We start from the raw sequence: 26,967 nt of genomic DNA on the forward strand, positions 1-26,967 counted from the left end.
CAATATTGTGGACTATAGTAGCTTTGATGAAGAAATATATCAGGAGCCTAAGAAAGAAGATGCATGTTTTAAGACAAAAATTGAGCCTGGTAATGAAGTAACTACCTCAAGCGTACCCTTAACAGCAACAGCAGCCCACACCACCTACCCAAGTAGCAATAGCAACACTTCAATTAGATGAAGAAAATGAAGTGAAGAATCTCATATCTTATTTAAGTAAATTTCTTGAGAAGAAGAAACCAGTCAAGTCCTTTGAGAATACTTTGACTTTAGTTTTGGACAGATGCTCAAATACTCACTAACAACTTTCTAAAGTAGAATCAGAAGATAGATACCATTGAGCACACAATACAAACACTTCATGACAACATAAGGACTATGCAAGCAGAAAAAGAGAAAGCTCTAAAGAGATTCACTCTCCTAAGATAACACTTATTCCCACAAGTAACATTGCTAGAGAATCAGTTGGAAGAATGCTTGGTAGAAAAGACTTCATATGACAAGTTTGTGGCTACATACTTGAACCCAGCAGAGCTAGCCACATATGCTTTATGTTGGCTAAATAGTGTATCTGATTCATTGAAACAAAGTTGGAAGAAACTCTTTGCATATTTGAAGAAAAACTTCAGTGGTTGCTTTTCCAAGTTTTGATGCAGCTACCAAATTTTGACAGACAATTTCTTTTTCTTTCTTTTTTGCACCTTTGTCATTAATGTCAAAGGGGGGGGAATATGGAAAATTGTATTGTAATTGTAATTTGCAAGGGGGAGCAATAAGTTGTAATCAAAGTTATAAGGGATGTAATCCTTTCAAAACATTAATACAATACTTTTATTATTTTATGGTTATTTGTTTTAATTTGTATGACAACATGTTTGGGACTTAGCCAATTTTCCCAAAATGTTGCCATCAATGCCAAAGGGGGAGATTGTTGGCAATATGACCAATCAATCAGATAAGGTAAGTTATATGGCTGTAATTTATGGAAACATATTTGTTTTACAGACTAGTCATGTTTATTTGTGAAGGAAAATTGTATAAGTATCAAAAAACATTACAGCAGCATAACAAATTTGATGATAGCAGAATATCCCCCTAGAATATTCTCTTGCATATTTAACTAGAGATGCATGACATCATACTAATGATGTATACCAGTGTGCATGTCTATATGACCAACCAAGTTCGAGTTATGAAGGAATTAGTAATGCGGTGATGATATAATGTAGAACAGAGCATATTAGTATAATGTGTTAAACAACTTGATTTATTTTTTCAATTACTATTTCTTAATGAGCCGACTCTAAGAATGTTATATGAGCCAATTAAGGAAGAATTTACCAATATGTTTGGTATAAGTAAAGGATTTCATTTGCAAATTTAGAGTAGTGTGAAAAGTGTAATCAGTGATTGCGAACTTGATATGATCTTGTGAAATGAGAGTAACAAGAGAATGTGGTATTATGATATATGATGCAACGCATTGTTATGTGAGATATGATGTAGATTGATATGTGTGTAGTCACTCTTGTATGAAGAATTTTCAATCAAAAGATTTGTGAAGTACAGCAAGTATCTCAGTATTGTATGTACACTTATTTCTTGAAGAACTTATTGTATAGTTGTATGTTAGGGTAGTGGGCTCTTCTTGCACACATTTGTATATGTTCTACCAACTCCTAACAGGGTTGAAGCAACTCCTAATAGGGTTGAGGCTTCTAACTGTTAGAGTAATTATTTGTTCTAACTTATTAATTAAATCACTTTGATTTAATTAATTAAGTTGCCTATTACTCTAGTTTTCTTAAGCTATCTTGTAGGTGCATATAATTAATATTTTATTAATTATATTGTGCAACCCTAGCTTTCTTAGGCTTTAGTTTCCCTTTTTGGGTTTCGTGATTCCTTTATAAGGATTCACCTCTTTGTATTTTATTCATTCACTTATTGGATTATATGTGATATTGCTCTTTGCATGTCCATAAGATGGATCTAGCTTTTTGGCCTCCATGATTTTTCCTTGCCTCTGTTCTTTGCTTCATCCATGTGACAGGTTTATGCATGCAGGTGTTCTTGGGAGATTAGTTTTTCACCTAATCTAACATGGTATCAGAGCAAGCTTGCCGCTCGCTGTTCGTGGTTTGTTGAAGCATTTCAGAAGTTGCATTTTTCAGAGGGTTTCAATTTTTAGAGTTATTTTGTATTGGATTTGGAGGGGTCATTTTTCCAGTGCATTTTGAGCCCAAATGGACCTCACCGTTGGATTCGTAGCACCCAAAAACCCCTGTTTCCAAATAAAATTTGCCCAATTTGGACACAGTTGAAATTTGATGCAAAAATTTGTTACCAGATTTGGGCATGCTTTCTGAAGAAAAGATTTATTTTTTTATTAAAAAAATAAATCATAAAATCAAAAGGCTTTATTAAAAAAAGGCTCATGAGTTTTTATTAAAAAAAGCGTTTGTTTTCTTTTGCAAAAATTCTTCAAAGTTTTTTGTTTTTTGTTTAAAAAAAACATTTTCAAAATCTTCCAAAAAAGGACGTTGCATCAGCAAAGTATGACAGAGAAGTGACATCAGCAAGGTACTGAAGCAAGTCTGACAGCCGCAGGTGCTGACGTCATCCATCTTTGGGCTGAAATTTGACGGCTTTCAAATCATCATTTCTATAATTTGTTTTGTTTTAAAAGCTGTTTGTGGTTTTTTGGCCATATCTTTGTCATACGGAGGTATTTTTTGATGAATCTTATATCATTAGAAAGCTCTTTTCAAGCCCATCATGATGGTGCTAGTTATTTGGACTTTTGATATAGTTTGATTGCCTATTTTGGCAGTCAAAGCCAGATGTTCTATTTTGCACTCTGGGAGGCGTATCTTGAGCTTCCGATCTTCGATTTTGGACTTATTTATATCGTTGGAAAGCTCTTTCTATGCTCTTTCCAGTGATGCTGGTTGTTGTTCCAAATTTTGTTCCAGGCACATCCTATTCAGTCTTTTTCATTTTAGCATTCTGGTGGATATCCTGTTTGTTTCAGGTTCGGGGATCGATTTTGTTGCTTCAGTTGCTTCGTTTTGGGCTCTACCTTCTGTTGTTTCAGCCTTATGTCTTTTCTGATCATTGTTGATATTCATTGTAAGCATTTTTATGCAACGCACTGAGATAAAGTGCCACTCTTGCGTTTCGGGATCCTTTTCATCATTGTGATTCGTTGTACTCGCACTATTATATAAAGTGCCATGGGGGGGATAGTTGTTTTCTGCTTATAGGCCCTCTTTCTCTAATTCCTCATGCAGTGTCGATGACACGTGCCTTTGTTTGTGTTTGTACCTCACTCTCGATGTGTTTGGCTCCTGTGTTGTAGGAGATTTTTGGCCCATCTTTTCAGCTGCCTGTCACCTCACCTGCCTTAAGGGGAGGTTATATTGTTGTTCTATGCTTCTTTGGTTGATGGTTTGTGCCTTCTATTTCCATGGAGGTTCCTTTGGTTGATGGTTTGTGCCTTCTATTTCCATGGAGGTTCTACAGATCAGCATTTTGACAGAGTTTTGCGGTTCTTCATGCTTCAATGATTCTCTTCTGATCTCTTTGTTCCTTCTTCTGGAACATTCTTTGCTATCTCTTTTTGGAGTAGGGTTTTTCCCATGTGGTTTTCTCTATTTCTCCTCTTTATAGAGATTTTGTTGTGATTGGGTACCTGATCTGGCCTTGTTGCCAGGACCCAATTCTCTTTCATAGCTGTGCTAGGTTAGCTTCCTCCCAAGCTTCGCTTAAGGGGGGGTGTTAGAGTAATTATTTGTTCTAACTTATTAATTAAATCACTTTGATTTAATTAATTAAGTTTCCTATTACTCTAGTTTTCTTAAGCTATCTTGTAGGTGCATATAATTAATATTTTATTAATTATATTGTGCAACCCTAGCTTTCTTAGGCTTTAGTTTCCCTTTTTGGGTTTCGTGATTCCTTTATAAGGATTCACCTCTTTGTATTTTATTCATTCACTTATTGGATTATATGTGATATTGCTCTTTGCATGTCCATAAGATGGATCTAGCTTTTTGGCCTCCATGATTTTTCCTTGCCTCTGTTCTTTGCTTCATCCATGTGACAGGTTTATGCATGCAGGTGTTCTTGGGAGATTAGTTTTTCACCTAATATAACACTAACAAGGCCTAGTCTTCTAAATAGGGACTCGAGACAATATACATGCTTCATAGACTCTATTGGTGTTTGAAAATGTTGGAGGGTTTTCAATTATCCCACTGAGAAAGTGACACATCTAGGGGCAACTAACTCCCATTTTCAACATGCCATTTCTGAGAATAGGGCAACTATAAGGCATGACCCTTCTTCTACTTCAGGCTCTGCTAAACCTAGGTAGGTAGACTTTAGATTCCAATGATATTGTACCTGTACAAAAAAAAATATCCCTGAATCTATTAAGCAGATACAAGCCCTTATTTCTCCTAGTAACTCATGAAATGACACAGATCTGTCATAGCTAAATGCGAATCTAGAATATTCACAAGCTGAGTGAGGGCATTCTATTTAGGTCCTTCAACATAAAATGGAAAGAATGTTTAATTGATAATGTTGATTTCAACAAACCCTTAGATATGCAGCAACAAAAACTAAATGACCCTATAGTTGATCAGTGCCTAGTCCATTGGGCAAATTCATGGATCACAAACATACATATGAATATCTGAGACATATGTGTATCTTCAGATATAGATCTATCTATTTAACTTGTAAATAGACATCAATGTTTAGTTTAAATCTCATTCTTACCTGATATCCTCCTCAATAAATTTGCAACCCTATTGATTTCTATGAAGCATTTACATAATTCCTTGAATTATTAGCAACAATGAAACAACATATAATCTTAAGGGACTGCAACTATGACCTAAGCTCTTTGTTCAAAGATCGTAAAATATTGAAACTCAATGAGAATGGAGACAAGATTCAACTGAAACTTAATCATCTGCTGCTCTTTGCATTATTTCCTTGAAATTATATAGTCATATGCATGAAATAATAGACATGAAACAACCTAACAGATCTGAAATATTTGTATTTATCTTCCTACTGCTGTTCATACAAGAAGAATTTGCTAAAGAATGTATGGTATCATAGTATGGGAACACATCAAAACTAGATCCAACATCTGGTATCTCAGTAGTGACCGGTTTGTCTCCAAAGACTGGAACCCTTACAATGGAAGAAAGAAAGAATAATATAGGATGAAGATGAGTTCCTGGATTGAATCTCAGAATGACACATGTCCACTTGGAATTTCATCTTGTTCAGTTGCAAAACCTCTTTCCTCTCTCTACCCATCTGATCTAATTTTTTTGTTTTCATCATTATCTGCAACTGATTTGCAAAATATCCCTTTCTAAATGATGAAAATTGTGTGAGTCATCAAAATATCTTAACTGCCTTATGAGAATGCTAGTGAAATTTTAGTTTTTACTGAGTGAATGTGTTCAAATTTTGACCCATACTGCATTTCAACTATTTTTTAACCATATTCAAATCAATATCATGTCAAAAATCAAATCTGAACTTCTTGGTCTAAATATAGTTACAATTTAGGTACCTGAGACAAATCCCCCTGTAGCAGGAACCAGTGGCATGCTATGCAAAATTTGATTGTAGAATCAGAAAGTTCATCTTCTCACAATTTTGACGATATATAATAAGCCATATCTAGCCTTCTGGAAACCCCCTGAAAATCATTTTGAAAATGACTCCTCTAGCTAGAACTATCAGGCCTGCAACATCTTTGATCTTTAAAAATTCAAAAATTTAAAAGTCCTAAAGTTAAAACTTTAGGGAAATGACCTTTTAAATTTAAAATTTGACGTGCAATCCATTTGAAAAAAGCAATTTTTTTTATAGAAAAATTGTTTTCCACTCTTCAATATTTCCTCATCCTTCCAATCCATGGTCAACCCTCTTTTGACTGGTGCCACATGGCACTATTTGATTTGCTAAGCCCTCTGCATCATTTCCCATGTCTACGCCATGGGACTCGCACCACATGTCACTTGTCCACTTTCTCGCATTACTTAACCTTCGAGCATCTCCATAATGCAGGATTGCGTCATTCGTCAGATAGTGACATGTGTCACGATCTGAACAGTTCTCGTTTGAACTGCTCTATAATGCCACCTCATCATGAATGCGAGACCCGCTACCATGTGGTAGCTTCCTGCATTCCCGCTTTATTTATCCAATGCGCACTTTGTTTTTGTTGGGAAGTAGGCATAGCCAAATCTTGCCACTTGTCATTATCTAAGCGCAGGTTTCCATGTCAAGGCTTTTGAACTTTCATTTAAAATTTGAAATTTATTCATGCCGGTTGATGTCATATGTTCAAGTCAGCAATATGGGCCCCAAGCGCTAGCAACTTTGCCTTCTAAAAGGCACTTGTCACAACACACATAATGTTTTATGTTCTTAATTATTTATAGACTATAAGAACTTTTTGTGGCCCATATGTGGGACTAAATATTTGAAAATGTTCCTCAGGCGTAGAGGTCTTTCAAGACGGGACAGCTTCCCCTGCTCAAACTCTAGGTTTGTTATGGCACCAAAGTTTTCACATTAAAACAACACTTCCTCCTTGCAACTTCCTTTTCCTTTTTTCTTGCCATAGTTTCCTCTATGGTGGCTCAGACTACGATCTGTCTCTTTGACTGGCATCTTCATGTTGGACATGAAGACTCTTCTGTAAACAGGGATCTCACCATTCACAAGCCATGCCTCTGTCTTCTTAAAGACTTCTGATCACACCTTCCTTCACTCCCTTTTGTGCTGCCCCTACCTTTTTTACATAGCATTGACTCTCTACTGTTGGCATCTTTTTTAATTTCCTGGGAATCTTGTTAGACACCAAAATGTACATGCACAAACTCATTCTAAATTTTTTTTGCGCAATTATCCAAAGTGCTCTTGCATTTTCCTACCGCAGCCTCTTCATTTTTGGCATGGGTTTTCTTTTTTACAGTGACTTGCCTTTTAAAATCTCCTGCTTTGTTGGTGGTTTGGATTCTCTTCTCTGGTATTGACTGTTCACGTTGCCTACCTTTACTTCCCCTACGTGAGGTTCCTTTGCTGGCATGATCTGAAAACGTGAATCTCCTTCTCATTATCTATGGCTTTGGCTCAACATGGAGCCTCCTCAAAATTTGCACAGGGTCTATGTTCTCTATTGTGTACGGGCTGCTTGATGTGCAAAGCCTTCATACTTTCCATTTGGTGTGGATACTCCTCTTTATTGAGTTGTGAGCTTCTTGTTTTAGCTCAGCGTGGAAGGCTTCTCTATTTTATATTGTTATACTATGGGAGCTTTTCTTTGTTTGGTGTGCTATAGACATGGACATTTTTGACATGTTGTTGACATTTTTGACATGGACACTTGGGAAAATGAAACTCAGGGCATTGGTTCTCTATCATGAGGACAATATGAATATGTAGTTTGGGCACATGAAGAATCATAGGACACAAATGGCAAATGTTCAAAGTGGGCTACTTGGAATTTCGCAACTAGGAACACTGACTGAAAAGCAATTTTTAGAAATGGAATTAACCTAGAAAAGTGTGCATATGGATTTGTCAAGACTTACAAACTGACACACTTGAAGTATTTTTAGAGGAAAATATAGTGGTACAATCCATTCAACCTGACCTATCACAGATCAGGAGATATAACATCACGAACAGGGGTCTTGACAAATCTGCACTTTATGACACTAGTAAAAAGATAGAAATTCCATTTGGAATCACGTTTGAAAATTGATCAAACGGATTCGTCATAACTTGAAAGTTGAAACACAACAAGTCTCTGATATTTTCAATACAACACAAAAGGAATTTTAGCATTTGTGTCAACTGGTCAAAACTTATAGCACGTCAAACAGGGCTTCCTAGAAATGTGTGCAATATGCATCAGCATGAAAACAGCAAACTGCCAACTTTGAGGGACTCAAAACCTAGTCAAACGAACTCAAAATGACTCAAAATTTGAAACATAGGTTCTAGAGTATGAATATTAGGTACTCCCAAAGTGGTAGGTCTAGACATATTTCTCGGTGTGAGATATTCAAGTGCAAACATAGTCTCTTGTCACTATTTGACACTTAGCAAAAAATGCAGATTTGATAATTTCTCAAAACAAGACTTCACAAGATGAATCGGAATGATAATTTATCATCATGGAACACTTAGACACGTTGAAAGAAAGGTGCTAGAAGCATTAAACACCTCTTAGGGCTCAGACTGACAGCCGAGTACACACTCATCAAAAAGCATTCGTAGGGCTCAAAATCTCAATGGTACTCAAAATTGACCTTGCAATTTTTAGTCCCAATAGACTCCTAACAGGGTCAATATCCTTAACTAGATCCTTTATATAGTGAATCATCTTCTGGGTTTCATCCCCACTAGGGTTTTACCTTGGCCAAGGTTTCCCTAGTTAACAAATCATGGTTTTATGAATTCTCTTCTTGTATGGTTGATTATTTTGTTTAACACTATTGGTATTCTTTTTCATGCATGTGGTAAAGTAATTAATAAAATTCAATTGTGGGTAAAAAGATTAATAATACTGATTCGCCCCCCCTCTCAGTGCTATCTATTTGCAACACAGTTATTATAAAGATCATAAAACTTTGATCATCTGAATAAAGTTTCCTTTATTTGAAATAGTCATGTTAATCTTCTCAATCTTTGACTTCCAAGGTTGTTGAGCTTTGTCTATTGCTTGCTTAGGTGGAGTCACCTTTTTTGCTTGCTTGGTTTATGTTTCTCAACCTCTTCGTCATCACCAGATTCAATTGTCAACAATGTTTTATGCCTTTTTCTAGGTCTTGTAGCCATCTATTTGACTCTCTTTGCCTTTGTAGTCACTTATTCAACTAATCTTTTTTATTTTCTCTTATGTTCACTAGGCTAAACATTAGACATTGTCACATATGGAATGCTCTATTCCAAAGATGTCTCAGCAACTAAAATTAATAAGGGTTGTATGTTTAGTACACCTTATTTCATTGTCTATCTTATGGCCTTAGATTCACTCTCTGTCATTCTGACCTTTGATAGTGCCTTCTTCATGATTGACTCAACCTTCTTGTGAGATACCTTCTCCAAGGTTGCTTGATGAACATGTTGCGTAATCTTATCATATGTGCTAAATCTATATTTAGCTTTATCTTTGTCTAAATTCAATAGGAAATCAATGTAACCAACTACAACATCATCACTCAACTCATAGCTTAAGGGATCAAGAAATGTCTGTTGAGATTCCACTACTTGAATGTAAGTATGATTTGTATCAGCTAGAATACATATATCCTCCTTGAATCTATCCAAAATTGCTAGTGAAATCCTAAATCTCTATTTCATCTCATTTTGAAATGTTTGCATTATTAAGTTTCCAGTATCTACTATCTTGTCTAAAAAGTACCTTTTGCATACCTCTGTAATCTTTTCCATAGTGCATTTGTCACTACTCATTATATTTGTTACTGATAAGTAATGAAATCTCTTTAGCACATGAAAGAATATGTGATTTATCAATGATTAGAATCTAAACACACCATTCTTTTTCCTCTTAATATTTTTAAGGTTTTCCAAGAGTTGCATTCTTAGTATTTCACTCAAATTAACTTGCTCTTTCTCAACACATATCTTATAAGCTGCATAAATAAATCCTACCGAAAGTTTGTCTATCTTGAAACTTGCACAAATAGAATAAGCAATAATTCTACTAATAAATCTCACATCATCTTGCTTGATGGAGTTGATTATCATAGCTTTCCTATTGTATACTACCTTAGTGTAACTTTCCACTTTCTTCCTAACCATCTTTTAACCTATAGGTACATTGCCTTGTTTGTTAAGACTAGTTACCTCATGAATAAGGTTGGCCAAAATGTCTACTATATTATCTTGCATCCACAATTTTCCTCATGCATCCTACTCAATATTATTTAAGTCTATTCATCTATATCTAGCCCACGGTAGAAATGATACTTAAACAAATCAAATTCCTTTAAATGTTCAAATTTGGGTTTCATATTCATGTTGAAGTTAAAGACTAGTTTCATATCCTTATTCATATATTCACTACCAATTGACTCAAACTTGTAATTCAAATAGTTTTCTATGTCTTCAAGGTAAACTACGTTGTTCAAAATGATAGACAACGCAGAGTTAGGGTTTCCATCACTAGGTTTTATGAAAACTATCTTAAACTTAGACATATCCTCATTCTCAACACTATGTACCACTGACATATCCATAATTCTTATCAATATGGACTTTTACCAAGAAAATTTCCAAAAAAATGATAAAATACTTCTTTCTAAAAATAAGGTTTGCTTCAAAATCACTCTGACAAGTCATTTCTAAATGCTCTTTACTTAGAATGTGTTCACAATGAAGTAAAATCAATTGTGTACTCCATTTATGCATCAACTTGAAACTTGCATTAATTGTGTACTTTACAAATATGAAAAAGTTATCAATTGCATTTTGTAATCACATAACTAATCAAATTCATATATCCAATCTTCAAATGTCACCTGAGGTTTACTATAGCCTCCTTCCATCATTACAATCATCCTCAAGACTTCGCATCATGAAATTCTCTGCAAAAACTTACTTTCATCTTCTATTACAAAAATAGCCTTTTCTATAATACCAGTAACTCTGAATTTCATCATAACTTGTTTAGATGAGATATAAATCACAAGCAAGCTTAGGTACCATCTAAACACAACTGAATACACCTTTTTCCATCTTTTCTACCTCTAATTCAGTCTCTGAATGAAGTTCTCAAATACTGATGTTGTGAACAAACTTAATTCAACTTAATTGAATCAAACTCAAGAACTGACTTTGTTCTTTATGTCTCATCATCATTTAACTTTTCTTTTGAGATGTATGTTCCTTTCATGAAATCTTCATTAATTTCTTCTTGAATTTCACTCACAATGTTTCTTTTCTTCATTGTTTCTACTAGTTCTGGAGTTCCTTTACAGGTTCCTTCTATCGTTCCTTCTATTCCAAATGTTTTTTCCATTGTTCCTTTTATCTCCAACATTTTTTTCCATTCTATAGTACTTCACTATGTGTCCAAAGTTATTACATAACTGGCATATAAGTGCTTTGCTTCTAGGATTCTGCTAATCATCAGGTGCATGACAATTTCGAGCAATGTGTCCTATGTTGTTACACTTATAACACATGATTTTTCTTGTCTTCATAAGATATTTTTTCTCTCGATGTTCTTTCATTATATCTTCTTCTATCTGTAGGGTTAGTATTTTTAAACATTCTACTATTTCTCCTATCATTATCATACTTAGGTTTCTTACAATCAATTGCATTATGACCCATACCATGACAATTATGACAGTAAAAGTCCTTAACATGATTAAATGACTTATTAGTACAATCTCTTTTCATATGACCTATTTCATTACATAATAATCAGTTACCTCTAAATCCATACCTGGTTGCCTTAGGAGTTTCCACTTGCTTTGGTTCATCCAAGATTTCAACTTCTTTGTTTTGCTCAACTTCTTTAGGTTTCTTAGAAGATTGACTGGATTCAATCTTATCATCAAATTTGTCTTTTTCTTTTGGATTTGATCTAATCTTAGGTTTCTTTGCAGACATGTTAATTAGATATCCAAGACTAGTCTTGTCATAAGAAGGTCTCTATATAGACATAGAATCATCAAGCTTTTCTCTACTAGAATAAAGTTTCTCAAGCTGTTGTTTGCACTATGTCAATTCTTTACACTATGTCAATTCACCTTTCACAATAGTATTGTACTTAAGGAGTTCTTTATTATCTTCTTTCAATGTTTCAAACTCAGATGTTTTCTTTGCCAGACTTGCTCTCAGATCTGCATTTTCAATCTTCAAATTAGATTCAACTTTGCTAGGATCATTTCTCAAATTCAACTTTAGATTTGTAATCTTCAACTCATGCCTCAAGATCTTGTACTCTATCTTCAACTTTGAATAGTCATCATCATTAGTTCTAGATTTAGTAGATTTAGGCTTTGATTTTAGATTTTCAATCTTTTCCTTCAATTAACCAATGTATACTTTGGAGTCTCCATATATGTCCTTCAGCTTATCTCTTTCTTTACTAAGGAGATCAATTTTTTCAAGAGCTTCTTCAAGGTTCTTCATCAATTGTTTCATATCCATAGGGATCTTACTTAAGCTATTAAGCCTCTTCAAAGTAACTGAGCTCTGATACCAATTGTTAGAAATAGGGATTACTAAGAGGGGGGTGAACCAGTAATCTATAAACTTTAGTTGCTAACTAGATATTATTACTTAATTTAAACCATGCATAACAAAGAAATAAAGTAATTTTGAATAGTAACAATAAAAAATCACAAAGATAACTCATAACACCATATTTTGTTAACTAGGGAAACCCTAGCCAAGGGAAAACCCCAATGGGGATAATACCCACTAGATAATATGTTGATATATATTTTCCTTGTTAGAGGATGGACCTTGTTAGGATTCAATGAGAAAATTTAGTATAAGAAGTCCCTATTAGGATATTTTAAAACTATTAAGAGTTTTAGTATAATGTATGCGAAAAGGTCCCACTATCCAAACATGCAATTTCAACTACAATAAGAGCTCACTTCTCAAACAATTAATCTACGGTTATTGCATTCCTTGTCTAATCTCTGATCTTTAGCTCGATCTCAAATCAAAAAATAGTTCATACAAAACTTTGCAATGTTACTTTGCTTACACAATGTTACATAAATGGCACTTTCAAGCACACACTTCTTATCACAAGAAGTCCTTTATATAAATATCATGCCTTTACACAAATTATTGTTGGGTTAGCTAAGACCACAATTCAACTTTCCATGATAGAGTAAACATCTAGGATTTTCTCCCTAATTGGACAAGTAATTTTTTTGTAAACAAAACAATTATTTCCTTCAATTTTGTTGTCCTGTATCACTATAACATGATTAACTCTATTCTGTAGAGTTTGTACAAACTTCTGAGGTTATACATATCATCACCAACATGTATACTATCTCCATATAACTTTTTTTTTCATAATAGTATGTCTGCAACATGTTATAAATAAAATAATACACTGTTGTAAACCAAATTCTATACTTAGATAATTTTTTGATAACCAAACACTAAGCATCTTTATTTTTGAGGTTTCATTTCAACATGTACATCATGTGTTTCCATTAATGACAAAAATTACATATCACAATTAGCCAATTGTCCACAGTTATTTTTGAGTGAGTTGATGAAGCAAGGTTAGTAGTGATCGAGCATAGTAATGGTCAAGTGAGCTAGTGGATGTCAAGCTACATACTAATGACCGAGTAGAAGAACATGGTGCTAAGTGACAGAAAAAGTCACAGTTTATAAAAGAAGTGAGTTTGAGGATGATAGAATTAGAATTTTAAACTATTTAAAGTTTTTGGATGATAAGGATTGATGAGATGGACTATTTAATACATGAGGAGAGTTTGTTATGCACTCAAAGGCATAAATTGTAAAATTTTAGCTTAACCAAGAAATAATCTAGCTAGAATGATAGAACAAAATATGTAGTTGTATAAAGAAAAAAATCAAAATAGAAGTTGAAAAGTGGAAGTTCTCATTTATTACATTGAAGTAATTACAATAATATAGGCTTCCTCAAAGCATAAAGTAGAGGAAAAACAAGAATAAAACTGAAAAAATTAGAAGTATTCCTTAGTTAGCTTACATGCTAAGAAAATAAGATTTATCCAATCAAGCATGGATAAAAACAAAAAGCATTCTAAGTTTAATTTTCTAAACCCCCCCCCCTGCTAAGTCTAACTAAGGAGACAAAATCCTAAGAATAGGAAAGAGGAAAGCGGGAAAAACCAATAAGAACAAAACCCCCCCTCAAAATATGCATTAGAAAAGCATAAATTGAGACAAAAGAAAAGTGCAGATGACTAACGAATGATAACTGTCATAGTGTTGAATAAGCCTCCTTTGAAACCAGGATGAAAATTTAGGATCAATTTGCATGAGTGCCCCCAATGAGAATACTCAAATAATGAGCAGATGGAAAATTAGGCAAAACATCTATCAATTAAAGATACTAAAGACAATAATCTACATAGAAGCCCCCAGCCAATAAATAGATGGAAAACAAAGGAAAAACATATATTAGTTAAAGATGCAGATGATACATAAATCTGTACAAGTGACCTAAATGACACTACTCAACCATGTAAAAAATAATATAGGTGCCAATTGTCTATAAAACATATCAACTATGGAACCAAGGAAACATCAACATGAATAGTAGAAAACCCTCCAAAATCTTGAAATGAAAGGCATGACAGGTCCACTAAAATTATGTGTCACTAAGAAAAAGATGGAGGCAAGACCCATGCAAAAAGAGCACAATCTTGGCTTGTCTATGATGGATAGAATTTAGATCAACCTCTATTGTCATTACTATTCCATGCAAGTCTCTACTTCTGAGCTAAAGCTGAATCTTTGACTTCTATTTAAAATAGCAATATAGCTTGAAGCAAGCAAAGGTGGAAAACTCCATTCTTCAAAAGCTCTAAGTTTCTTCAATACCTATAGCAAAAAAATTTATTCTCCTTTCTAGTAGCCATGAACTCTGATACCATGTAAAATTTTAGCTCAACCAACAAATAATCTAGCTAGAATGATAGAACAAAATATGCAATTGTAGAAAAAAAAAATTTGAAACAGAAGGTGAAAAATGAAGTTCTCATTAATAACATTGAAGGAATTACAATAATATAGGATTCCTCAAAGCATAAAGCAGAGAAAAAACAAGAATAAAACTAAAAAAATTAGAAGTATTTCTTAGTAAGCTTACATACTAAGAAAATAAGCTTTATCCAATAAAGCATGGATAAAAACAAAAAACATGCTAAGTTTTATTTTCTAACACAAATTTAATCAGAGGTTTTTAGAAGTATGAAGAAGGATAAGGGAGAACAAAATGATGGAAGGATTTGATGAATGTGACCTAGCCTTAAGATCTACAATGATGTTTAAGAAGAAAAAGATTGAAATTGCCTATTTAAGGAGGCATAAGAGATGTTTTTATAAGGTTGGTTCATTGTTGATTAGTGATCTTAAGGAGAAGTTGTGAAGAGCATAACAACAGAGGTAAAGTGTGAAGAGTTTGGTGAAATATGATTTCTTGAAGGGATGCTAAGTAGATCAGTAATGGAGATGTGAATGGAGGACAACCAATGAATGAGAAGATGAGTGAATGCAAATCTGAATTTACAAAGTGAATTGTAAGTTTTATAGATCAAACCAGCTACTTTTACATTCTAACCATTGTGCAGTCAAAATCTTTTAATCAATGTTGAGCTAACAATAATTTTGTAAATCCTTTAACCAAAATGACATTCTAATGGAATGATCCAAAGTCCTCTAACAATGCCACTCCTAATAGGGTGATGAAATCCTTTAAGAGGGTCACATTTAATAGTGTGTTGTATAACCTTTAATAGGGTTGGCTCTTTACTAAGATCACTTCAGAAGAGTGAAAATTGGTAACATGTTACTTGGTGGTTTTTCTCAAATTGGGTTTCTATGTTAAATCCTAGTGTAAATTTTTTATTTACATGTGTGGATATTTCTTTATCCATGCTATTTTTATTGTTAATCAACACACATAGATAAAAAAGAGAGTTAAAGAATATTACATTATTGATGATGTGCTATATAGACAGAGTTATTTTATGAGGTTAATTAAGTTGTTTAAAGTTGTCAAAAATTAAATTGGTACATCTGGACCTGAGGATAATTGATTTACCCCCGCCCCCCACCCTTCTTAATGATTCTAAAACATTATAATAGCTATTTTTTCTTATAAAGCACCACATAACTCATAAGTGTAAGAATTTCTTGAGAAGGGCTTGATTAGAGAAACTTTGAGTCCTTGTGTGGTACTTTTTATGTTAGCACCTAAGAAGAATAGAAAATGGAGAATGTGCAGAGATTCTAGAGCTATAAACAAGATAATAGTAAAGTATAGATTCGCTTTGCTTAGGATGGATGACATTATGGATTATTCAAGTGGAGCAAAGGACAAGTGCACAAAGTTTTGGTGCTAAAAGTGGGATAAAAGTGGCCACTTTTTTTCTGAAAACAACAATTTCTAAACTTCGACAAGAATTTCAAGATAGTTACACTCAAAATTTTAAGATATGACAAAAACAAAAGTAGTAGTCCTTTGAATCTATTTTCTAAACTTCAAAAAAAAAAATTAAAATGGTTTAGTTTTAGGCCCTCAAAAAAGGGGGCCATAGAAAGTGATACTATTTTTTCACAAAAAAAATAACATAGTGCAAAGTGTGGGCCCCCTAAAAAAATTGTAAAAAAAATAAAATTCTTTAATCACTCTAGTCAAAAGTTACCTAACACCGTATAGTTTATTGCAATTTTTTTTGGGTAATTTTATAATGTATATTTTTTATAAATTTTGTAAGTGGACACATCCCAAAAATATGGAATATCTCTATACTCCCCCTAGAAATTATTGAAAACTAATCCAAAATCAGAACATCTTTTTTTCAAAGTGTGTAGATGGAGTCTAGTTTCAAAAAACCTAACTTGTTGTAAAATTTGATGAATGAGCTATAATCTACACCCCAATTAGTACATATTGGTTTTTGAGAAAAAATGGATGTACATTCAAAAGAAATTATAGTCAAAAGGCTTGAAATAGTATGAATTCGGAATAAATTATATGGTTATACAGATAACACAAAAATCTAAAATATAATGTAACCTGATTTTATCAATGCTCAACCACAAGAAAACTTGAAGGAGAGCATAGAAGAAAAAATTAGTATTTTTTGTATGCTTGTTGTAAAACACATCTCAGACCAATTTAGAGTCTCCAAACTTTTGGGTTGGATCGCCAAGGAAAATCCAAGCCTTAGACTTGGTGTTATCTAATGCTTTATATAGCATGTGCACGAAATTGCATGTATGCACTATAGTGTTTGCGCACTATTTAAAGAATTTTTAAATTCAAGGCTTAAATAGCACATGTGTGCTATATCACATGTGTGCTCTAGTATGCACACACTTTGTAAGCCTTGTATTTTAATAGAGAGGATAGATAGGGAGAGAGGGAAGGAGAGAGATAAATAGGAGAAAGGATAGAGAGTGTGAGAGAGTGGAGGATGTGGATGTTAATCTCATTATGGTTTTGACAAAGTAGTGACAAAATACTTAGTCATTATCTTGAAAAGAATAGTACAAGTTGAGTGCATAGTGTATGTCGAGTGTAGCCTCCAGACAATACATGTTGAGTCATATGATGGTGCTAAGAACTAGTATGTGTTGATCAGCCAATGTGTGTCAGGTCACTCAAGTGCTGAGAAAGCAGAAGGAGGTGAGAAAATAGTGTGTGCCAAGTGATTCAAGCGTTGGACAAGAATAAGCACCAATCCATTCAAAAGCCCAAGTATCAATATAAAGAGAATAGTGAAGGTCAAGTATCAAAGTCTATTGATGTTGAGTTACTAGTCTTTAACATAGATGTTTGTTATGGCACAACTTCTATGTAAACTATTTTTGGCCAACATGAACATGAATTTTTGATATTAAGAAATAAGGATCCAGTCATATTATGAATCCCCATGAAAATACATGTAGCTAATTAGATAAAGGGAAGAGTTAGGCAGCAATATGGATCAACCACAACCATTGATTATGACCTAGCCCATCTCCATAATGCCTACAAAAAGAGGTAAACCCTAAGGAGGAGTGTGTATGCAAGAGAGGATGCAAAGAGAAGCATTACATGCACAAGGAGAGGAAAGATAGATCTAATCAGGAGGATCAAGAGATAACTGGTAAAGAGGAGATATGACATAAAGCAACAAGATGCTAATCAAAGGATTCGGTGTTGAATTATTTTAATAGGTGATACAGAGTAAAAATCTTAATAGAGTAGTCTTAATAGACTTTTGTAAATATCCTAACAAAGTTCTTACTTAGTTATGAGTTTAAATCCTTTAATCAAGGTGAGACCTAACAATCTTGTAAGTCTTTAACAGGGTAGACCTTTCATAAGGTAGACCGTAAATTATGATCAAAACTTTGTAGCCATAATAGGCCACACTTTACAACTATAGTAATGAATATTTGTCAGTGTCATCCCCACCCTAGTTTTACCTTCTCATTGGAGGGTTTCTAGGTAACCAAAATCTTATGTTTTATGTGTTGATTTACTTTATGCTTTGGATGTGATGCATGGTTACTTATTTTAGTTTACATGTTAAGTTATGAGATGAATGAATGGTGAAATATTTTAGAGGTAAAATTTTTAAATATTGATTCACCCTACCCCTTTCTCTCAGAATTTACTTTCCCATTGTTATTTCCAACAATTTGTATCAAAGATTTTTTCTCTAGAAAGTAAAGTTTGACATCTTTGGAGGTAAGATCTTGAAGATGGAAGTCTACAAACTAGGAAAGACTATTGAGAACCAGAAGATTGAAATATAGCTTTCCCTACAACAACTTAAGAAGGCAAGAAATGAACTACTACATTCATTGAAGAAAAGAAAGGAATTGGCCATTCAAAAAAATGACACTCAATATCAAGAAGAAGACACTATTGGATTGTTTGAGGAAAAGAACTTCGAAGAATTTGATGAAGCAATTGCAGATTTGATGGAAAATAATAGTACCCTAAATGAAGAAGTTAGGAATCTAAAAAGGGAATAAGAAACTTAGACAATATCGTTATGCAAGTTGAACTGAAAAGGAAAGTTGAAGAAGATAGATTCATGATTGAAGAAGAAAAAAGACTACTAGCTAATAGACTTAAGGAGAAGTCATCAGATGTACAAAAGTTATCAAGCATTCAATTGGATCTGATGAATCAACTTATGATTGTAAATCAAGAACTAAATAAGAAAGACATTGAGATTACAACTTTGGAAACATAGAATTCCCTATTGTGGAATAAATTGAATATAGAAAAGGAACATCTTAACAATCCTAGTGAAGCCATAAAGTACATTGAGAAATTGATGAATACACCAAGGAAAAATTATGATACTACTAGATTGAGATATTCTACTACTAAGAAAGGAGAATCATCTAGAAGTGGTGAACAAAGGAACAACAAGGGAAAGAACAATAAACCCACTTGTCATCATTGTGGAAAATTGGGTCACACAACAAATATCTACAGGAGCAACACTAAAAATCAAAGCCCCAAGTAGAAATTCAAGGGACACTACCATAACTGCAAAAAGAAAGGACATCAAGTACATGAATGCAAGACAAAGACACCAACAGTAAGAGATTTTAAGGATACTATTACAACTATTAGAAACATGGACATAAGGCATATAAATATAGATCCAAACTCAAGTGGACATCAAACAAGAAAACCAAGGTACAGCATCATGGAAATTCTTATGATTGGAGTTACAATACAAGGTGTAGTTGTTATTATCATGGTGAGTATGGTCATGTTGTTGTCAATTGCATTAGGACACATTTTAGAGTTAATTAAAATAGATGGTTGAATGAGATTGTATTCTTTAGTTGTCTTAAGACCGGTCATGCAAGCAAAAACTATCCAACTTAGTCACCTGTACCGAGCAATGAATTCAAGGGAAAGGTAGATGTTGAAAAGACAAAGATGTAGATGAAAAAGAAATGGAGAAAGAAGGAATATTGGAGCACATCAAGCCAAGATAAGGTCATGTTATCTAATGGATTAGGTGATCACATCACCCCCAACTAAGCAATCAAAGGTATGTGTGGAAGTAACATCTGAAATGATATATTGTGCAATAGTTTCAAGTATTCAAGTAATGAAAAGGATCTATCATCATATATTAAGATGCAATGAAGTGATTAGAAGAAAGGGAAATCTATCATTATGTTATTTTCTTTGTTGTTGTCAAGTATTGGAAGTATTATTATAATTGTCGAGTAATGAGGTACTGTAGTGGCTGTCAAGCTAGCTACGATATCTGAGTGAACTAAAAACCCTATAGCGATTGAGCTTACAGTTGTATATGCTCTAAGAATTAATTGTAAGGTTTTGAAGGCTATATAATCAATTTTTTGATTTATTTGCATTTACCAGAAGATCGAAGAGCACAAAGGTGATTTGAGAAAGTGATTCCAGCGACTGCATACTAAACTCAACTCCTACAGAGCATTTTACATTGATTTTAAAGGTATTTCACTTGTGTCAAGTTATATTGTTTCACATTTTGCAAACCCTAGCAAGTGAAAATTGGTAGAAATTTCAACGGCGGGAGTAAGGAAGGAAGGTAAAGAGGTTACCAATATACAATTGATCAATAATGATGTTCTACAACCACCATTTCACACTATTCTGGAGATTGCATACAAAGGAGATCCATCTAGTGTGTTATAAACTATTTTTTCCAAGGTTTTGATGATTTAGGGTACATGTAAGATTGGAGAAGTTGGAGACTTAGAAATAAGAGAGACCTATCAAAAGTTATGTGAGAACAGTGTTTTGAAAGAAGAAAACAAAATGGTAGAGCAAAAAGGGTTACTACATGCACTAGATTTTCTCCAAGTTTTTGAAATAGAATGGATAAATATTGTATTGTGTTGAATATGTGACAATAAACTATTGTTAGAGAAAGGACCTATTAAAATATCAAATAGGATCATTCATAGAGTAACAGGGTATCCTACCCTAGATAGGGTGAAGACATTCAGGAGTGATGCAAAAGAAGTAATCGAGAAGAATACTAGAGTCGTATGGAACAAGAGAGGAATGTTAATTGATACAATTGAATGTCCTATTATTGCATCACAGTGAGAGTGATAGAACACAGATTCTACTAGTCGAGTCAACTCAATAGTGTGTCATGCATTTCTATTGATCTAGGTTACAAGATCATAAAGAAAGATCATTCTTATGACCTAGTTGAGCTACAGCATCAACAACTATCAGAAAACCTAGAAGCTATCAAAAAGGAAAAGAGTTCTTCGTGTAAGCTTCGTTTGCTCATTATCTATCTATTCTTTTATGTGAAAAACTCATTTCCTACATTTGGAAAGGTAGTATGGAAGTCTAGTCAGTTTTGTTACCCCATAGATAGGTGAATTTATTGAGCAATTAGGAGAAAATTTTGATTCAGTAATGACTAGTTATTTTGAATATTTCAATAAATCAAAGAAGCAAAGGTCAAGAATTATTGTATCTCTAGTGAAGCAACATTATAGATAAAACTAAGAAACTACTAAAAAATTTGTTCTATTATACTAAAAAATTTGTAGTCTATTTTGATATTCTATTTTTGTCACCCTTATGCTATATCAAATCAGATGGCATGGCTAGTCAGTCTCTTAGTTGTTGGTATTTTCAATGCACTAATATATAATTATTTTGAATAGTTTTATGCTTCCATGAAATTAATTACAAATATTTTATATCTAATATAATTACACTATAGAATACTGTAAATTAATTTAATCCTATGAATTTTATCACATTATAGAGAATTATGAAGTAGGTTGCATAGAATCTCCAAAAAGGCTCACATGCAAAATAGAGAGGCACAAAAAAGGTGCATGAACTCAGGCAAAAGAGATGCCACTGCTTCTTCTTTTTCTATCATCAACATTACTACCCCAATCTACATCAGTATAAACTTTAAGAGTAAATTCACCATCTTTTTTATGCCACAATCCAAAATCTTCAGTCCCTTTAAGATATCTAAATATCGTCTTAACAATAGTTATATGTGTTTCCTTAGGATTAGAAGAAAACCTTGCAACAATTCTAACTACATGTCCTATATTGTATCTATTATGCACACCATGTTGAAGTTTTCCAATCATTTATCTATGCAATGTTTCATTTACCTCGATAGTGGTATCTTATTTTTATCATTTTAATCTAGTTGTCATAGGTGTACCAACTGGCCTTCACTCATCCATACCAAAAAAATCAAGATTTCCTTTATATACTTAGGCTAGGTTACATATAAATCATCATTTGTTTAATGAACTTGTAAGATGATGCAGAGCCACACCTTGGAAAACTCAGAAGGAATGAGTCACTCAACTGAGTTGCTTCAAGGGGCATCTACAACCTTCAGGATCACACACTAAAATCAGATTCAATAAACAAAACTTTGAAAATAAAATCACCCAAAATATCTTCTTGCTGCCTCCGGATAGACCTGCACTCAGACATGAATAACTTTTGAACCAAAAAAGATTTACTCAATCCAACCATTGAGATTTGGTGTAACTAGGTTTCAAACAACATATAATAATTTGAGAGAAATCCAACGGTTCAAACCCAAGATATTGACCACGCATTGGAGTACATTTTTCTGCAAAACATTGCTTCTTGCTGTCTCTAGATAGACCCGTGAACAGACATGTATAACTTTTGAACCAGACAATATTTTCTCAATCCAACCATTGATATTTTGCATAACTAGGTTTCAAACAACATATAAAAATTTGAGAGAAATCCAACGGTGCATCTGGGAGATATTACCCATGCACTGAGACTAATTTTCTGCAAACATACCGAATTCGACCCAAAACTAAAACTTTTTAATCTTCTACAAACTATCAACTTGTTTCCAGTGAGAAGATAAGAAAAATCCGTTCAAAACTCAGACCATCGAAAACTTGCACAAAGACAAAATAAAAAAACATTCCATATCTCTCCAAATTCGATTCTTCTCTTACATAGCCGACTGGCTCTCCCTTAAAACTGACTTTCTTTTTCCTATTAAAGGATGTGAAATGTTTTCTTCTTATTTTAGAAAAGAAGAATGTCTTCTATCCAAAAAAAGGATAAGAATCTGAAACATTTTTTCTACCAATATTAGACAGTCATTTTCTAAGTCAAGAATATTCCAAAAATTGCCTACTACCTATTATTGGATTCTAAAAATTATTAAACACTCCACCTACGAACTAAAAAAAAACTATTCTAATTTAAGATCCACACACCGGGTCCTAGGTGGCTATATCTGGAGAGCTTATCGAACTGCTACTCTAGGTATGCCACCACATATAGGACGTTATTACAAACTTCAAAAACTAAAAGCATTTAAAACATAACATTGAATTCCCTATTACATTTTCAACAATGTTGCCTCCTATAGCGTTTCTCTTCTCTGCCACTACAACATAAGATCTCATCAAATATTGAGATCTCAAATTCTTTCATCATTTTATCAATAAATAATTTTCTTAGCGAGTAATTTCCTCCAAATATAATATCATCCACAAAAATTTCAACAAACAACACCATATATGCAAATTTAGTTTTCAAATGCAGATTATTCTCACATGTTCTAGAAAATTTCATTTAAATCAAATAAGAATGTAACCTTTCATACCATGCTCTCAGTTCTTGCTTTATTCCATACAATTCCTTTTGCAATTTGCAAGACAAGTTCTTCTAATCAAGTTCAACAAATCCTTCTGGTTGTTCTATGTAGACTTCTTCTTCAAGTATCTCATTTATAAATATAGATTTGACATCCATTTGATATGCTTTAAATTTCTTGTAAGTAGCATAAGCCAACACTGTTCTTATTCCTTCCAATCTTTCTAAAGGTGCAAAAGTCTCACCATAGTCTATTCCTTCTTCATGGGCATAACCTTCACAAACTAGTCTTTCTTTGTATCTCACCACTTCTCCATTTTAATTTAGCTTGTTTCTAAAAATAAACATTGTTCCTATCACATTCTTGTTTGCAGGTCTCGGTACTAGTATCCATGTGTTTTTCTTCTCAATCTCTTAATTCATAGCTTTCATCCAATCCTCATCATCAAGTGCAATCTTAACTATTTTAGGTTCAAATTTAGCTTTTAAATAGGTATTGTCTTTTAACTTAATTCTTTTCATTATTCTAGGATACTTGTCTCTAATAGTTTTTTCAATTGAATTATTATTTCTCACATTTTTTTCTAACACAGGTTCAGATCTTCGATTCTCAACATTATTCTCACTCGGTTGGGGCTCATCTTCCTACTCAGGTTGTATTGTCTATTGCTTGGATAAGGAAGGTTTTTTCTTGGTATCTTTATGTTGTAACTTAGGTAGTGTGTCGGGTATATCTTCACACACATATACAAACTTGTTGTAATCTTTAGGTTCCTTCTTTCTTTTTGCAATGTTCTTATCTAAAAACTCATCAATTCTCACATTTTTAATTTTAATCATTGTGTTAATATCTTTGTTCAATCATTTATATGCTTTACTCTTGGATGAATAGCCAAAGAAAATGCATTCAACTCCTTTTGAATAAATTTTACCATTCCTTGTATACGTATGACTATAACACCTACTTCAAAAATATCTTGAAATAACTTACATTAGGAATATGACTATAGTAGAGTTCAAAGGGTGTCTTTTTTGTTCCTTTCTTTAACTAAACTCAATTGAGAGTATATACTATAGTAATAACTTCTTCTCTCCAAAACATGTGTGCAATATATTTTTCAATTAGAAATTTTTTCGCATAGTCCATAATAGATTTATTTCTTCTCTTGGTAATCTCATTTTGTTGTGGTGTCCTCGTTGTAGATAACTATCTTTTAATATCATGCTTAACACAAAAGTTGGTGAAGTCAACAAACATAAACTCGCCCCCTCTATCAAATCTTAGACATTTTAATTATTTACTAGTCTCATTCTCAACTCTAGACTTATACCATTTGAATGTATCAAAATCATATTATTTTACTTTCATGAACATGATAGTCATCATCCTAGTGTAATCATCAACAAATAATATGAAATATTTCTCACCATAATAACTTTCCACTCTCATTGGTCCACATAAATCAGTATACACTAATTTCAAAATATCATTAGAAATGTGTATCTTTCTTGAAAAACTTGACTTTGTCATCTTATCAAGAAGACATTCTTTGCACATAGCATTCTCAGGTTTATGCAAATTCGGTAAGCCTCTAACTCTTTTCTTTCTACTGACCTTCACTATATTCTCAAAATTACATAACACAACCTCTTATTCCATAGCCATACATCCTCAATCTTAGAAAACAAAAATGTATCAATTGTAGGATCAAGATAAAATAGATTACCTTTTGTTTGCACATTAATTCCAATTAGATTTCCTTCATCATCATAGATCTTGTCTTTTTTGTTCAAAAACTCTAGCTTGTGACCTATTTAGTTCAACTAAGCAATACTCAAAATATTATACTTTAATCCTTTTACTTAGTGTGCATCATCACATCGGATCATATCATTCAACATTAGTGATCCTTTACCTTTCACTAGACATGGAACATCATGACCTAGCTTAATAGTTGCACCATCATCAATTTCTTCAAGTTTTTTATACTTACTTATATCACCATTCATGTGATGTGAACATTCACTATCTATGATCCATGTATAATTCTTGCTAACATTTTAAATAAGGGATTTTTCATTCTCGTACCTTTATTCATTGGGATCTTCCTTAACACCAACATATACCATCTCAACTACTTCTTTCTCATCGTCAGTACTAGACTTGGTATGCTTTTCTTTAGAAATGTAGCATGATTTCTTTCTTTTGTCCTTGTAGTCCTTTTTCTTCCTATACATGTGATCTTTCTTACCATTTATGTCATTCTTTCTCTTGTTAGGACACTTAGCTACAAAATGACCAACTTCATTGCAATTATAACATTTCAGTGGTAATTTACCTTTGTCTCTTACTAATCTCCTTCCAAGCAATGCTTCAATATCATCCATATCATCTTCAAATTCTGATTCACTTTCATCTTTTCTTCTCTTCAGTTCTATGAACTACCAATATTTAGTGAAGACTTAAAATCATTTTCAATTGTAACCATACTATTATCATAATTGTTCAACTCAAATACAGTCAACTAAATAACTAAACCATCAAATGTAATATCATTACTAGGAATAGCTTTAACTTCTTCAATTGCAAAAAATTTTATAGCATAGATGGGTAGAAGATTTCTAAGAACTTTACTTACAATTTTAGAATCATTGATAACTCCTCCATCATCTCTAATTGCACTCATAACTTCCTTGATTTGGTTGACATATTGTGCAGAATTCTCACCTTCTTTCATTATCGTGTCATCGTACTTACCTCTTAAACTTTCTTCTTTATCTTTCAGCACATTTGGATCTCCACCACATAAAAGTGCCATTGTTTCCCACATCTCTTTAGCATTAGCACAGTTCTTGATCAAACTTGAGATCATTTAGGACAGATGTAATTTCAATCATCAGACTATTTGATCTTTCTTCTCAATCATTTTCTCTAAGTTCATAGGAAGGGGAGGTGTGGTGTATTTATGGTCCAACTAGTATGTAGTGTTATCACCAATTCCTAATAGATATAGCCTCATTCTATTTTTTCATGAGGATAAATTCCCCTTGTTCATCTTTGGTACCTTTCCCTTGTACATCTTTGAATATTTAACACAAGTTCCTTTAAACTTATTCCTCAAAGCACTTAGCTCTGATACCAATTATTTAATAACTAAGAGGGGGGATAATCAATTATGTACAATTATTCTATAGGTCTTCTAAATAATCTAGTACCAATTTTAAACATTATAAAATTCAATAACAATAACTTGGTGATCTCATTCAACTTTACAATTCATACTTATAATCAATTTACTTCAAACTATTATTTATTATTCATAACTCGACTGAGTATCAAAGATATAACTTAGCTTTTACCTACTTGCAATATTTAGTAAATAACATGAAAAATCAACTTAAAACATCACAACAATCACACATTTGACACCATGATTCAATGTGGAAACCCTATAAAGGGAAAAAGAACCTAGGACCGGAAACCCAAATAATTTCACTCTTCTAAAGTGAGCTCCACTAGGAGCCAA

This window comes from Cupressus sempervirens, chromosome 7 (genome assembly GCF_028749045.1).
Source record: "Cupressus sempervirens isolate cs-2001-9-10 chromosome 7, ASM2874904v1, whole genome shotgun sequence".
NCBI classification, from domain to species: domain Eukaryota; kingdom Viridiplantae; phylum Streptophyta; class Pinopsida; order Cupressales; family Cupressaceae; genus Cupressus; species Cupressus sempervirens.